At 36.8% G+C, this 15,137-nt stretch overlaps 1 long non-coding RNA gene across 2 annotated transcripts in view; it reads right to left on the reverse strand.

Moving 5' to 3' along the window:
• Window positions 1–224: 224 nt before the first annotated feature.
• Window positions 225–15,137, reverse strand: part of LOC129030638 (uncharacterized) — a 20,170-nt gene continuing 5,257 nt past the window's right edge. Inside the window, exons 2-4 of one of the 2 annotated variants that reach the window (XR_008500717.1) lie at window positions 10,773–10,836; window positions 10,183–10,264; window positions 225–934 (exon numbers count right to left, since the gene is read on the reverse strand). This is a non-coding gene — a long non-coding RNA (uncharacterized LOC129030638). Of the gene's footprint in view, window positions 935–7,385; window positions 7,606–10,182; window positions 10,265–10,772; window positions 10,837–15,137 lie in introns of those variants that run through there. The other variant, XR_008500718.1, reaches the window with a different exon arrangement.

Below are 15,137 nucleotides of genomic sequence, written 5' to 3' on the forward strand. Positions count from 1 at the left end.
TCTTCAAAAGGACCACTAACCAAAAGAATATCCCTGTTACAGAACGTTCATTAATACAAGTATATCATCTTTACATAAAACCTATGAGAACATTCATACTTACTCACTTTTAAAATATCACTCTTTCACTACTAGGCCCCCATAGGCCCTTGGAAATTCAGTGGAAATCTGAGTTTCTTACATTTTTTTTCTCTTCTACAGCAAATTTTTATTTTATGAAAGCCTTTTCATTTTAACACCTGTTTTATTTTACATTCTAAATACAATCAGATATGTGGGTGAGAAGAGATAAATGTGTTGATGGGAAGCTTTAGTGATAAAGATAGAAATGGCATTTTACATTTTTTGTTTGAAAACAGAAAAACAAAGATTGTAAAACCTGTCAAGAAAGAAATGTAGAATGAAGCATGTTTGGTAAATAGGTTTGTATACATGATGACAAAATTAATAACTGGAAATTTGAAAACAGTTATTTTGTTGATTCTTCCACATTGTGGTAATAACAGGCTTGGTATCCCCGTCTCTTTAAATAGATAATCCTTTTCTTGATTCCCCTAGGGAAATCAAGAAAAAATTAGGATAATACATTGAAATACAGGTGTATATTTCAGTGATGAGATATGCTTGAAAAAAATAATTGGTATTTATTATTAGTCGTATATCAAATCTTAGTTCACTAGTATCTGTTTCCTTGACTTAATGAAAAATATTTTGCTGTGGGAATTGTCTCCACAAAGGGACATGGTCTTGTCCATGGCTAAGATTTTATCTTCCTGCCAAAGTTTGCATGTTGAGACTTCCTCATATGTTAGCCACATAGTAGGATACAGACTGTTTCTGATATTTTCATCACCTTTTCCATGTAGATTACCTCCCAAAGTCAGCAACTTCAACTATCCAGATCATGCACCTTCTGAAAAGAACCAAAGTTGCCCTAAAGTGCAATTAATAAAGACATCTGGATCAGTATTTCCTTCTAGAGAGCTAAAATATTCCCATAGTACTTTTCCTGAATATTACACGTGATATATATTTAGAATTTGCTCTTTGTGATGAAGAGATTCTTATGTTCCAAAATCAACTTTTCTCCAAGGTAGTTTGCTCTTTTCCAATATAAACTTTTACACACACACACACACACACACACACACACACACAGACACCAATATCCATACTTAAAATATTGCTTAAAGTTTCTGTTACTTTTGCAAAGCAGATTTGGGATTATTTTTACCAGCTATTTCCAACCACCTATTAGAGAGTACCTAGTATGGTTTGGCTGTGTCCCCAGCCAAATCTCACCTTGAAGTGTTAAGAATCCCCACATGTCAAGAGCAGGGCCAGGTAGAGATAAGTGAATTATGGGGGCAGTTTCCCCATACTGTTCTCGTGGTAGTGAATAAGTCTCACATGATCTGATGCGTTATAAATTAAAGTTCCCCTGCACAAGCTCTCTTGTAAGAGATCCCTTGCTCTTCCACCATAATTGTGAGGCCATCCCTGCCATGTGGGACTGTGAGTCAATTAGACCTCTTTCCTTTATAAATTACCTAGTTGTGGGTATGTCTTTATTAGCAGCAAGAGAACGGACCAATGCAGTGCCTATGTTAAATTTTCAGGTAAGAAATTTGCAGCTGTGGGAAGGTTTCCCAGAATGGTAAATTAGACACTTAACCCAGATCACTATTTCCTAACATGGTTACCTATGGCTATATTTCCCTCAGAAAGGAATCTGTTGAGACCATTTGAGGACATTAAAAGAAGAGATTAAATTTTAGCCAACACAAGTTTTCTCCAGGAGACATCAAATTTTATATAGCCCCTTACTGATAATTTATGACAGTTTCCCCTATGATTTAATCTCTCCATTCCATGAGACATGGCCTGGTTGCTGAAACCAAAACTACCTTCAATTATCAATTTGTTAGGCCTAGAAACTCCATATATATAAACACATCCCCACACACATATGTATATATGTGCATATGTATGCATATATTTCTGGAGTTGTAACATGCTTTCAATATATGTAGTTAGTATATCAGTGATTATGAGACTTAATTTCTGGTTTATCTGAAACTCCATAATAACCAGTAATATTTTACTGACATTCAATTATGCCTTAAACTGATCTCAATAGAACAAGTATTTTGGTGAATAAGTCATAGAATCGGGCCCGGTTTGAATCTTTACCGCTTACTAGCAGTATTGTAGAGTTAAGAATTTAAGTTACCTCTTCAATATGGAGACAGAATATATCTGCTTCACTTCTATACCTCATTGACATATAGTAATTAATCAAATTTTAACTTTTTCTCTAATTATATCTTATCCTTTCATTTTTAAGTTTCTTTTGATTTCCAACAATACCTATTATGAAAATATATTGACAGTTTAAATTTCCAAGTCCTGTTAAGGCTGTTTTACCCACCCTTTTCCTTTTTAAGGTGGCATCTTGGAATAAGATGGCATGGATGTCACCATGAGATTGGGGTTAGTGGTTCTCTTTGTCTCATGCTGGTCCTTGGGTGGCTCTCCACTGGCTGTGTGGAGGCTGGTATACCCTAAGATGAGGATAGTCTGTTCATATCCATAAGCATCCTACTAGTGTGCATTAATGAGTTCTGTCCTCTTGGCCTAGCCACAATCCTATAGCTTTCCCTTGATGACTTATTCTCACTGAGGCCCAAGGAACTTCTGAATCATGACTGCAGGATAAATGAAGCTTCTCGGTAGCCCTTAATATTCAAGATCCTTTGCTCTCACAGTGATAACTACTAGATGTTCAGCTACTTTTTTATACTCTCTCCTAGAAAATGTAGGAATCTGTGGGTTTCTGTAAGGGTATATGGCTACAGTACAGCTTAGGAATGCCTTCCTGGGTTAATTTATTCTTTCTCTGCTCTTTCTCTGTCATCTCTGTATTGGCACATGACAGTGTGCATGGCAATCTCTTCCCAGGTGGCCAAATGGTAGACAAGGATAAACTATCCTTGATTTCAGCTTTCTCTCTAAACCTATTCAATAAGCTTTCCTACTCTAAGAACACAGTTTGGAAAGAGGCATTTCTGACACAGAGTCCCATATCTCTAATTTCTTTCATCTTATCATGGGCTTTGATGGACAGAAAGTGCAAGCTTCACATTTTCTTTTCCTGTCTAGTGTAATATTTACTTCTTTCTAAAGTTTCTTAAAGTATATAATGTCTTATGGGGCAATGAAAGAAACTAGATCGCTTGGGTTAAATTTCCAAGGAACCAGGATCTGATGTGGAAATATGTATGGAAGAGAGTTACTCGGGAGTCCTCTCAGGGAGAAAATTCAACATCTACTACTAACAACAAAAAAAGGAAAGAAGGAAATCAAAATAGTAAGAGAAGGAAACTTCCTCAAACTCAAAAAATGCCATCCATAAAACTCAAAAATAAGAAGAGAAGGAAATCAAAATGAGAAGCAAACTTCCTTAAACTAAAAAAGGGCATCCATAAAAACATATATCTGGCATCATGCTTAATTTGGAAATAACTAATACGTTCGTCCGAGGTGATGAACAAGTCAGGATATCAACTATCACCAGTTCTAGTGCACAGTGTGCTGCAGATTTAAATTTGTAGGGTAAAACTAAGTAAGTAAAATAAAATAAAATGCATCCAGGTTAAAAAACAGAAGAAATAAAATGGAGGAGATCCATGTTCCATGTACAGGAAGCACAAGATTTCAATATTGACCCTTACCTCATGCCACATTCTATAATTAACTTGAAATGGATCATATAGTACCTGTAAAACATTAAAAATTTTCTAGAAGGAAATATTTGCAGCCTTGTATAGGCAAAGATTTCTTAGAGCACCTAAGAACAAAACATAAAAGAAACTTCGATAAAATGATTATTATCAAAATTAAAATTTTTTCTCCTATGAAGGTCATATTAAGACAAGAAGTCTGCAATAGAATGGGAAAACTATTATATATATGTAAAATGTATAAAGCATTATATCCAGAACATGTAAAGAACTCTTACAACTCAATAGTAAAAAGTCTAGTAACTCAAGAACGTTACCGTCTGTCACTAGGTCAAGCTCCTCATGACCACAGATTTAAGGAAATGTATAGTTGCTTAAATGTTTATAAGTAAATGTGTTATAGTAATCATTCCACTAATTCCATCTCTTTGCATAAAATTCACAGTTTACAAACCAAATAAAGTCAATTAAAGTTAGTTGTGCAATAACTGAATTATAGAGGATTAAGAATTGTCATTTTTCATTTGGAAGGGAAACTTCAGAATTTAATATATTTTTTTTTTTACATGGCGTATATGTGTGCTAGAACAAACGGAGATCTGGGAGGTGGGAGGCTCTTAATATTTCCATGACTGTGCGTAGGTTAAAATTTAAACCTTTTAATTAAGGCCATGTCCCCTAATGGGCCAGAATTTTATAAGTGTAACAGTTTAAGGGATTTTGAGACAATTTTGCTGAATCCCAAGAAAGTACTGACTCCATGAGTTTTCTTTCCTACTTCTGCCATCCTCAACACTACAGGTTTACCCACTCTCCCTTTTTAGGGGAAATATTAATGTACTAAGCCATTGGTAATTTCAGTGAAATAATACCTTTTTCACAACATATAATTTGGTTAGGCTGATTGAAGTCTTGAAACGCAGAGTGGCATATCTGCTGAAAGACCAGGGGATGATATGTAGATTGTGATCTCTAGGCAGCTTGCCTTGAATAGCAATGAAAGGAACAGTAATGAGGTTCCAAGGGTACATTGATCTGGATCTTGCCTTTTAATGATAGGCCGCATTGGTTCTTCTTACCACTTAGCTTATCCAATGCTAATCCAGTTTGTGGAGACAGTGGGGACAGAACATTTCAGATCTTCATGTGGGCTCTATTCTCTTATTTATAACATTCTGGGTGGGGGAATATAACATGTAACCACTGGAGGACAGCAGAGAGCCAGGAGCAGATGCAGTGGTGCCTTGCTTGGACACATTTGGAGTAGCAGTTGATTCAGTAGTCTCTGTAGCCAGTTAACACACCCCTGAACCAGGCTCCAACTTAATTGGAGAAAAGAAAAATACTTTTAAGTGCCATCCATAAAAGAGATTTAGAATGTAGTCCTCTAGCGTATCACGATATTGGTATAAAATTTTGGATACTAAATGGAACAAGTAATACATAGAAATGGAAATAGTAAATGCTTCAGAATCAAACAAGTATTAATCTATTTAACACGTGTGTGTGCGTGTGTGTGTGTGTGTGTTCAGTTAAGTTTAAACACCACTGCATTCAGACTAGCCAACAAACGTTTCTTGAGTGGCTGCTGTAAACCATGTACTCAGCTGGAATTTGTAAATAAGAAGATATAATGAAGTTCAGAAAAAGTTTTGAACAGAGGACTGCCATTATAAAGGGAATGTTTAAGGCAAATTCTCAAGGATGTAGAGACATGGCCTATAAATAATTTTAGCCCTAATTTAGACAGAGTAGTAGAATGTGAAGATGTTATCACAATGCCAGTATTTAACAGAAAATAGGACAGGTAAAGATAGACAATAAGAACTAATTGGAAAGGATTAAATGAATTGAAAGATAAAGTATCAGAAGCATATCAAATCAATACTATAAAATGCATCTAAGACATAAGGAGAGTGAGGCTAGAAAAACAAAGTAAAATTTTAAAATTCTGGACTTATTTCTAATGTTACTGGAATAATTAAATATTATTCCAGAAAAACTGAATCAGTAAATTCGAGAGGGCAAAACAAGGGTATATCACTTTTTAAACTAAGAGTGGGAGGAAAGGGAATAAAAGTAAAAGCTGACAACTACTGTTTCACAAGTTTGAAATTGAAAGGAGAGAAATAAGATTGTAAAGGGGGTAACATTTTTAGAAGAGAAAGAGAAAATGTATGAAACTTAGATCCAATCATTGATAAGATATGGGTTAAATACTTCAAAAAGTAAATTTTAATTTGTTATAGAAATAGCAATAGCTAAAACTAAAACCAAAACAGAAACACAAATCATTTTCTGTTTGAAGCCATAAACAACACATTGGAAACTTGTGATAAAAATCATCCATATAGATTCATATTATAATGAAGATCTTCTAGTACTTTCAATATCTCACTGGTCAGAATCCAAAATGAGCCTACATTAAACGGAGTTTTGGGCTGTTACGGTTTACAGTAACAAGAAGAATTTCACTTCCTAATTGTGTTTGGTGAGTTGGATGTAGCCCAAGTAAGAAATGTGTTGGTGGAGTGCCTGTGTTCATTTCATTAGGCTGCTAGGAGATGTTATAAAAATGACATATTACATTTATATACAAGTGTTTTTTCCACAGAGCTCTAAGCACTGTAGCTTTCTCTGTAAGTTCTGCATACTTATTAACAACTACAATACTCTTGAGGGGAGAAGGTTATAGATATTATTTCTCTTTTTTTGCTGGCAAGGGTACAAAGAAGCAATGTAATGTGTTCACAGAGACAGAGACATAGCAAGACAGTACTTGATTAGCTTAACCTGTATTTGTGAGACATAATTAGTGTGCCTAGTATCTGCAGGAAATGTGGCAACTAGATTGAAGAACTACCACATCCACCAATGTGAGCAAGCTATGGGAAGAAAAGATTATGTGCTCACAACTTCTATAATACAAGACTTTATCAAAGGAAAAATCTTATGAGATCTATGCTGACCAAATAGAGTAAAAAACTGGAGTATTTAAGCAAGCATCATGATATACCAATTTCTATACACACACACACACACACACACACACACACACACACACTATATATATATATATAAAGTTCTGGGATACATGTGCAGAACGTGCAGGTTTGTTACATAGGTATACATGTGCCGTGGTGGTTTGCTGCACATATCAACTAGTCATCTACATTAGGTATTTCTCCTAATGCTATCCCTCCTCTAGACCCTCATCCCCCAACAGGCCTCGGTGTGTGATGTTTCCCTCCCTGTGTCTGTGTGTTCTCATTGGTTCAACTCCCACCTATGAGAACATGCAGTGTTTGGTTTTCTGTTCCTGGATACACCAATCTCTATACATATCTTTTCTAGATTTTGTAACTAGAAAACATATAATGAAAGTCTAAGGAATGGTTTGAAAAGGAAACTGGCGTGAAAAGAAATAATTGAAGCAAATTCTCATGGATGTAAAGAAAAAAAACTGTTAATAATTTTAGTCTTAATTTGGACATGGTAGGTAGGCCTTCTACTTAGGGTTTAGGTTAACTAGTTTCAGTTATCAAATATGTTTTTAAAATGTATGTGTTGATTTTTTCCCAGGAGAACAAAGAAGGTAGAAAAAGGTCATAAAATGCTTGAATGGATTTGGAAACTCTTATATTCCCATTGTCTACATGTTTAGTTATCAAGAAAAAAAATGTATACAAATTCTGGATTATATTATAGATTTGGGAAAGAAAATCAAATACGAAAAGCAACATTTTATGCTCTTGGCAAACCAACTAGGTATTTAGTGTTTATTGTTTCAAGGTAGCTTCAATAGCGAAAAAGTCTCAGGGTCTTAATTTACTCAAGTCCAGACATTCAGTAACTCCTTTGCCTAATCAAAATAAGTCAGGATTTATTTCAAGTAATATCTTTCATCAAGCTTTGATGTTCAACAAAGGGACAGTCAACTTTAGAATAAAATCTATTTTATACTCAGTACTTAAATTTTGTATTACAATACTCAGTCTTTTCTTGGAAAGTTCATTAACTTTTCTCTTAAAATCAACTTTCTATACTTTGATCATTCTGTGAGTATTATTCTAGATAAATCTACACCTATTTATTACAGTAATAGAGGCAATGATGATAAGATATGGAACCATTAAATTTTAAACAAAAGCAATGCTTGTGATATAAAGAAGAGTCTTAAAAATCAAACACTTAAATGAAACATGGTAACGTGCATGATAGGGTATTACACAGCTATTTGGAAAATATGTCTTGATACATTCTTTATGTAATGGAAGTGAATCTGATATAGTATTTAACAAAAAAGTAATATACATAATAGTGCCTACAATATGATCTAAATATTTATAGAAAAATGCACTAACAAGTTAACTTTTTTAACTGATTGGTGAACTTATTGGTGATTTTTGTATCTTCATTATAAAGTGTGATGCATTTTCAAAAATTTCCAAATGAGCTTGTATTACTTTGTCAGGAAAATACTAAATAAATGTTTCATATTTACAATAACAAAAAAATCAAACTGAGATAGGGAAAAGAAAAATAATGCTGGCCTGGCATGTTGGCTCATGCCCCAAATCCCAGCACTCTGGGAGGCCAAGGCGGGTTGATCACTTGAGGTCAGGAGTTTGAGACAAGCCTGGCCAACATGGCAAAGCCCCATGTCTACTACAAATACAAAAAATTAGCTGGGCATGGTGGTGCATACCTGTAATCCCAGCTACTCGGGAGGCTGAGGCATGGGGATCACTTGAGCCGAGATTGCACCACTGCAGTCCAGCATGGGTGACAGACTGAAAGAGGGAGGGAAGGAACAAAGGAAGGCATGAAGGGAGGGAGGAGGGAAGGAAGGAAAGAAAGGGAGGAAGGGGGAAGAAAGAGAAAGAAAGAAAGAAAGAAAAGGAGAAAAGGAAAAAGGAAAGGAAAGAAAGAAAGAGGGAGGGAGGGACGGAGGAAGGAAGGAAGAAGAAAGAACGAGAAAGAAAAAAGAGAGGAAGGGAGGAAGGAAGGAAGGAAGGAAATAAATCTGTGTTTGAGAACTATGATCTTTTCATCACTAATACCTTGGTATAAAACAAAAAATCATTTTGTGTGTTTCAGTGTTTGATAGTGTTGTGCTTCCAGCTTTAATATAATTCAGTTATGGCTTCCTTAATAGTACCAAACTGTTTTCTAAGTCACTTAAAAAAAAACAAGTATTTAGTATAAAACATTATTCAGGATCCAGACCTCCAATTAAACATTTTGAAACATATATGGCAAATTATATCAACTGTGGCTATTGAAAGAGTGAAGTTGACTGTCATAGTGGCCAAAATCATTGAGTCAGTAGGCAAATAGTACTATCAAGATCTTCCAAAAAATTCTGCTGTTATAAGTCTCACTCTATTAATGTAGTTTATTTGCTTACTAAATGAATGTACAAATGGGTAAGCAAGATTCAATGCTGATTCTTTAGACCAAAAAAAAAAGAAAAAAGAGTTCAATTATTTTTCTGGAAGCAAAGCACACACAGCCAAACAAATACCAAAAGTAGTCATTCAATTCTGTCTTTGCATTAAAAAGAAGCTTTTGAATTTTATGTAAGTAATTTGGAAGAAAAAAATGTCATATGTTCAGAAGAGAAATCCTCTGTATTCTCTCTTGAGAGACATTTTAATCGAAATGTTTTTCATAAAGTTCATCTAAATTAATAATCACAATATATTAAAGTATCCTCAAGTGTGGGAATTACATAGTTTTTAATGTTTGATATTAATTAGTGATAAAAACAGGCACTCTTACCTATGAAATCATTACTATGAATAAGAAACTACCAAGGGCTACATGGCTTAATTGATATTTAGACACCCATCTACTTTTAAATGTTTTATAAAATTTCAAAATTTAAAATGTTTCAAAATTCATCTTTTTGACCAAAAAGTTAAATTATAGATTTTCGTTTTGTGTAGAGATTAGGAAATATGCTATTTAGTCATCAGAAGAATACCATCGGTATGAAATACTTTCTAGTGTTAAGTACTATTTAGTATTAAATATACATTTTCAAAGACACATGTTGATTTATTCTCAGGTACTCAGACAAGAAGGTAGAAAAAGACAATTTCTGTGGTGGCAGCAACCTCAGTGCAGTGAGGGAGGGGGAAATTTTATATCTTCTTTGTTAGTAATAAATACTTTCTGTCTGTAGTCCAAAATGAGAATAAATTACCCACTGTGCAGAAACATGGAAGTCATGATATTCTCAATAAAGCACCATTAAATGGTTCCCCAGCAGTCATGGTTTGCGATGTTACTGTTTACAATACCATGGGGGTTACGTTTCCATTAGATTTTGAAAAATTTAGCAATAAAATACAAATTGTTTATTCCAAAAAAAAAAAAAATTGAATGGATTTGGCAACTCCTATTTTTCCCATCAGTCTAAATGCTTAATTACCTTATTCATCCATAAACTGGCTTCATTCAGAAATCCCATGTTAAATATTGTGTCAAGTTCTCAAAATAGCCTCTCCCTGATTCTTCAGGATAAAAGGTATATTGCAGTTGTCATCTCCATGGCAGATTTCCTGTCTATTAAACCCATCAAATGAAATCGAAGCAGTGATCATAGCCCTTTGCTCTGGCATAATCTTAAACTCCCCTTTGCAGGTGAAATGGTGGCCTGGAATGCAGTGAAATTGGGTAATAAGCATTGCATGGTCTTTTAGAGGGATATTGAAAGCTGCTCCTTCTATTTTGTATATTGAACTAGTGTTTAGAATTACTCAAATCAGTCTAACTCCTTGTACTTCAGTGTAACGTGTACATTTATTTAAGCAGCAACACTGGAATTGTCAGAATAATGTTGTCTGTTGATCATCGTATTCAAAATGTTCTTCTCTAGGCTGAGAAGTCATTTCATTTTAATTACTGTCAATTCAAATTACATCTTTCTTTTCTCTTAGCAACTTTGCTACTTTTATGTTCAGACTACTTTGATAAATAATCACTGCATTTCCTTTTGTAACCTAAGTAAATTAAACTAACGATTTTTAAATGTGGAAAGAAATGGAGTAGTCAAGTCCAATGATATAATTGGAAGTTCATATCCCTGCAAATAGAAGCATAAAATAAAATAAAACACTACCATTTCTAGGCATATGATGAAATCTATTTACTGGAGATATATACACATACCATCTTTTCTTAAAATGTAAACTTATTTTATTCTTTCTTGCTCTTCAATATTTAATATTGGCCAGACTCTTCATTCATTCTTTGTTCATTCAACAGATATTTACTAAATACCTACAAGGTGCCTTCAAGTGGTGGTACATGAATGAAAAACAAAAAACATACATTTCCCTGCTCTGATAGAGGTTTAATCTTAGCAAAGGGAAAAAGAAAAAATATATTAAACAATTACATTATATCATATGTTTGGAGATGCTAAGTGCTTAGGGAACAAAACAGAATGGGGAAAACCTGGCTGGGGTGGGAATCACAGTTTTACATACGATGGTCAGGTACATGTTACAAAGGTGATAATTGAGTACAGATTTGAAGGATATGAGGGAATGACCCATGCAAACTGTTTTTTTTCAGGGGAAACAGTCCCCAAAGTACAGGAAACAGGCAGTGCAAATAATTCTGAGGTAGGCGCATTCCAGCATGATGAATAATTTTTCAGCCTATGAACACTTTCTAAAGAGTTTTTCATCATTCAGGCCATTGGTCCAAATATTACTATTTGACAAAACTGAGAATAAAAGTAAGTCTCTCTCAAGTTCTCAAATCTCTCCAAGTTCCCAGGTATGAGGCTTAGCGTGCCCTGCTTCAGAAATTTAGTTTTCACATTAGGAGGCCAAATTTATGAGCTAAGACCCTTCCTCAAAATTATGCTAAAATTTGAGTGTTGTATAATACTGCATTGGTCTTTTCTTAAATTGAGATATGCATAGAAGTAATCATGTTTAAAGTATCTGAGTCTTGCAATGTTTTTCCCAGTTTTTCAGGCTGTAGAATCCTCTGCATCTCAGATTAGCTTTTAGCAGTAAGATAGAGGCCTCAATCCTGTGTCTCTTCCTATGCAGTTTAATCCTAAACTAAAGATAAAGTCTTATAGACTTTAATGAATCTTACTGCAAGTCTAAATCATGTACAGAACCCTGGTTTTAGAGAGTATTAGAAATTTAGTTTATAGGTTTATTTTTCTAAATTCTGCTAATAATAAAAACTTCCTAAAAGTCAATAGGAATAAGTATTAGGCAAATTAGTCTCATTCATAGATCTGTCTAAAACAACAAAAAAAGAAAGCAGTTTGGTTCTGTGTCTTTTTTTTTTTTTTTTTTGCAACAATGCATTTCAGCAGGGTAAAATACGTGAATAAAAGACATCAATTTTTTAGACTGTCTTTAAAGCTGGATGTGGCTAATGGCTGAGATGTTGCCAATTACTGGCCAATGGAATTTGTGAGAAAATGTTGGATATACTTTCAGAACAATTCGTTAAAAGGAATTGACCTAGATAGAAGGGCCACCTTGTCCTTTTCTAAGTTTCTTCCTTTTACTGGTCCCAGTGTAAGTGGGATGACTGAGGCTCTAGACACCATCATGGGCCAGCAGGCGATCTTGCTCATGTATATGTGGCAGAGCAAAAATAACTGAGCCTAATCTTTGCTGACACCACTGATTCCTCATGCCAAGCCATGAACTTCTTACTACTGGACTTCCTTATTTTAAAGAAATAGTTTCATTTTGTTTAGTCTATTTTAATTTGGTATTTTTTTTCTTTATGAGTTCTTATTCACTCCTTACTAGTACAATCATCTCATTCAATCTTTTAAAACATTTTTGAAATGATGGACATTGGTAAAAATATCTATTTTCACCACTCCAAATTACAGGGCAATCGTGTGATTTTGAGTGAATTTTGTCAACTTTCTGAAAGGCTATCTTTCATTAGCTTGTGTCCGCTAGCCTTAGATAAATTAATTGACTGAAACTACCTTCAACAGATTTCCCTATATTTCTGATTAGTTACCAGTGCTGATGTAAAATTTTCCCTTTAAAATGTCGATTATTTCAGTGAACTTCTAGTAGAACTGCTACCTTACACTGAATTTTCCAATGTGCTCATTCATATATGTATTCCTGTGTATGCACATGGATGTTCATGTGTGTATACATATATACACAAAATAATGCATACTTATGATGTTTGTAATTTTGTGTCCGGAATTGGTGGGTTCTTGGTCTCACTGACTTCAAGAATGAAGCCGCGGACCCTCGCGGTGAGTGTTACAGCTCTTAAGGTGGCGCCTCTGGAGTTTGTTCCTTCTGATGTTCGGATGTGTTTGGAGTTTCTTCCTTCTGGTGGGTTCCTAGTCTCGCTGGCTCAGGAGTGAAGCTGCAGACCTTCGCGGTGAGTGTTACAGCTCTTAAGGCAGCACATCTGGAGTTGTTCGTTCCTCCCGGTGGGCTCGTGGTCTTGCTGGGTTCAGGAGTGAAGCTGCAGATCTTCGTGGTGAGTGTTACAGCTCATAAAAGCAGCGTGGACCCAAAGAGTGAGCAGTAGCAAGATTTATTGCAAAGAGCGAAACAACAAAGCTTCCACACTGTGGAAGGGGACCCCAGCGGGTTGCCAATGTTGGCTCCGGCAGCCTGCTTTTATTCTCTTATCTAGCCCCACCCACATCCTGCTGATTGGTAGAGCTGAGTGGCCTGTTTTGACAGGGTGCTGATTGGTGCGTTTACAATCCCTGAGCTAGACACAAAGGTTCTCCATGTCCCCATCAGATTAGTTAGATACAGGGTTTGGACACACAGGTTCTCCAAGGCCCCATCAGAGCAGCTAGATACAGAGTGTTGATTGGTGCATTCACAAACCTTGAGCTAAACACAGGGTGCTCATTGGTGTGTTTACAAACCTTGAGCTAGATACAGAGTGCCAATTGGTATATTTACAATCCCTGAGCTAGACATAAAGGTTCTCCAAGGCTCCACCAGAGCAGCTAGATACAGAGTGTCAATTGGTGCACTCGCAAACCGTGAGCTAAACACAGGGTGCTAATTGGTGTGTTTACAATCCCTGAGCTAGGCATAAAGGTTCTCCAAGGTCCCACCAGAGCAGCTAGATACAGAGTGTTGATTGGTGCACTCACAAACCTTGAGGTAGACACAGGGTGCTCCAAGGCCCCACCAGAGCAGCTAGATACAGAGTGTCGATTGGTGCACTCACAAACCTTGAGCTAAACACAGGGTGCTGATTGGTGTGTTTACAAACCTTGAGCTAGATACAGAGTGCCAATTGGTGTATTTACAATCCCTGAGCTAGACATAAAGACTCCACGTCCCTACCAGACTGAGGAGCCCAGCTGGCTTCACCTAGCGGATCCTGCACCAGGGCTGCAGGTGGAGCTGCCTGCCAGTCCCGCGCCATGCACTCGCACTCCTCAGCACTTGGGTGGTCGATGGGACTGGGCGCAGTGGAGCAGGGGGTGGTGCTCGTAGGGGAGGCTCCGGCCGCACAGGAGCCCATGGAGTGGGTGGGAGGCTCAGGCATGGCAGGCTGCAGGTCCCCAGCCCTGCCCTGCAGAAAGGCAGCTAAGGCTCGGCGAGAAATCGAGTGCAGCGCCAGTGGGCTGGCACTGCTGGGGGACCCAGTACACCCTCCGCAGCCGCTGGCCCGTGTGCTAAGTCCCTCATTGCCTGGGGCCAGCAGGGCTGGCCGGCTGCTCCGAGTGCGGGACCTGCCAAGCCCACGCCCACCCGGGACTCCAGCTGGCCCGCAAGCACCGCACGCAGCTCTGGTTCCCGCTCACGCCTCTCCCTCCACACCTCCCTGCAAGCTGAGGGAGTGGGCTCTCCAGCCTTGGCCAGCCCAGAAAGGGGCTCCCACAGTGCAGTGGTGGGCTGAAGGGCTCCTCAAGTGCCGCCAAAGTGGGAGCCCAGGCAGAGGAGGCGCCGAGAGCCAGCGAGGGCTGTGAGGACTGCCAGCACGCTGTCACCTCTCAATTTCATAAAAAATTTGTTGAGCATCTATTAATATGCTAGATATAGGAAATTTAAAATGTCTTCAGAGATCATAAATAGGTTTTATTTGGATCAATGTGGCTAAAATGTAGAGTGAAGAGTAGGTTTTGAAAATACAATGACCGGGAAAGTTATGCTAAATAGAGAAATTCAAATTAGGTCTATCTAATAGAATTTGATTCTAGAAAGATGACTACTCTTCTAAAATAAAACGAAAACAACAGACTGTTCTCTTTAAACTCAGAGCAATGAGAAAATCCTTTACATAATACAAAGTTCTTGTTCCAGTTCTTTGAGTAATCTCTGAGTCACAGAAGTCAAAACAAACTAAATATTGGAATAGAATGAATTCAAATTAAAAATTGGAATTTGAAACCAG

This window comes from Pongo pygmaeus, chromosome 12 (genome assembly GCF_028885625.2).
Source record: "Pongo pygmaeus isolate AG05252 chromosome 12, NHGRI_mPonPyg2-v2.0_pri, whole genome shotgun sequence".
NCBI lineage: Eukaryota > Metazoa > Chordata > Mammalia > Primates > Hominidae > Pongo > Pongo pygmaeus.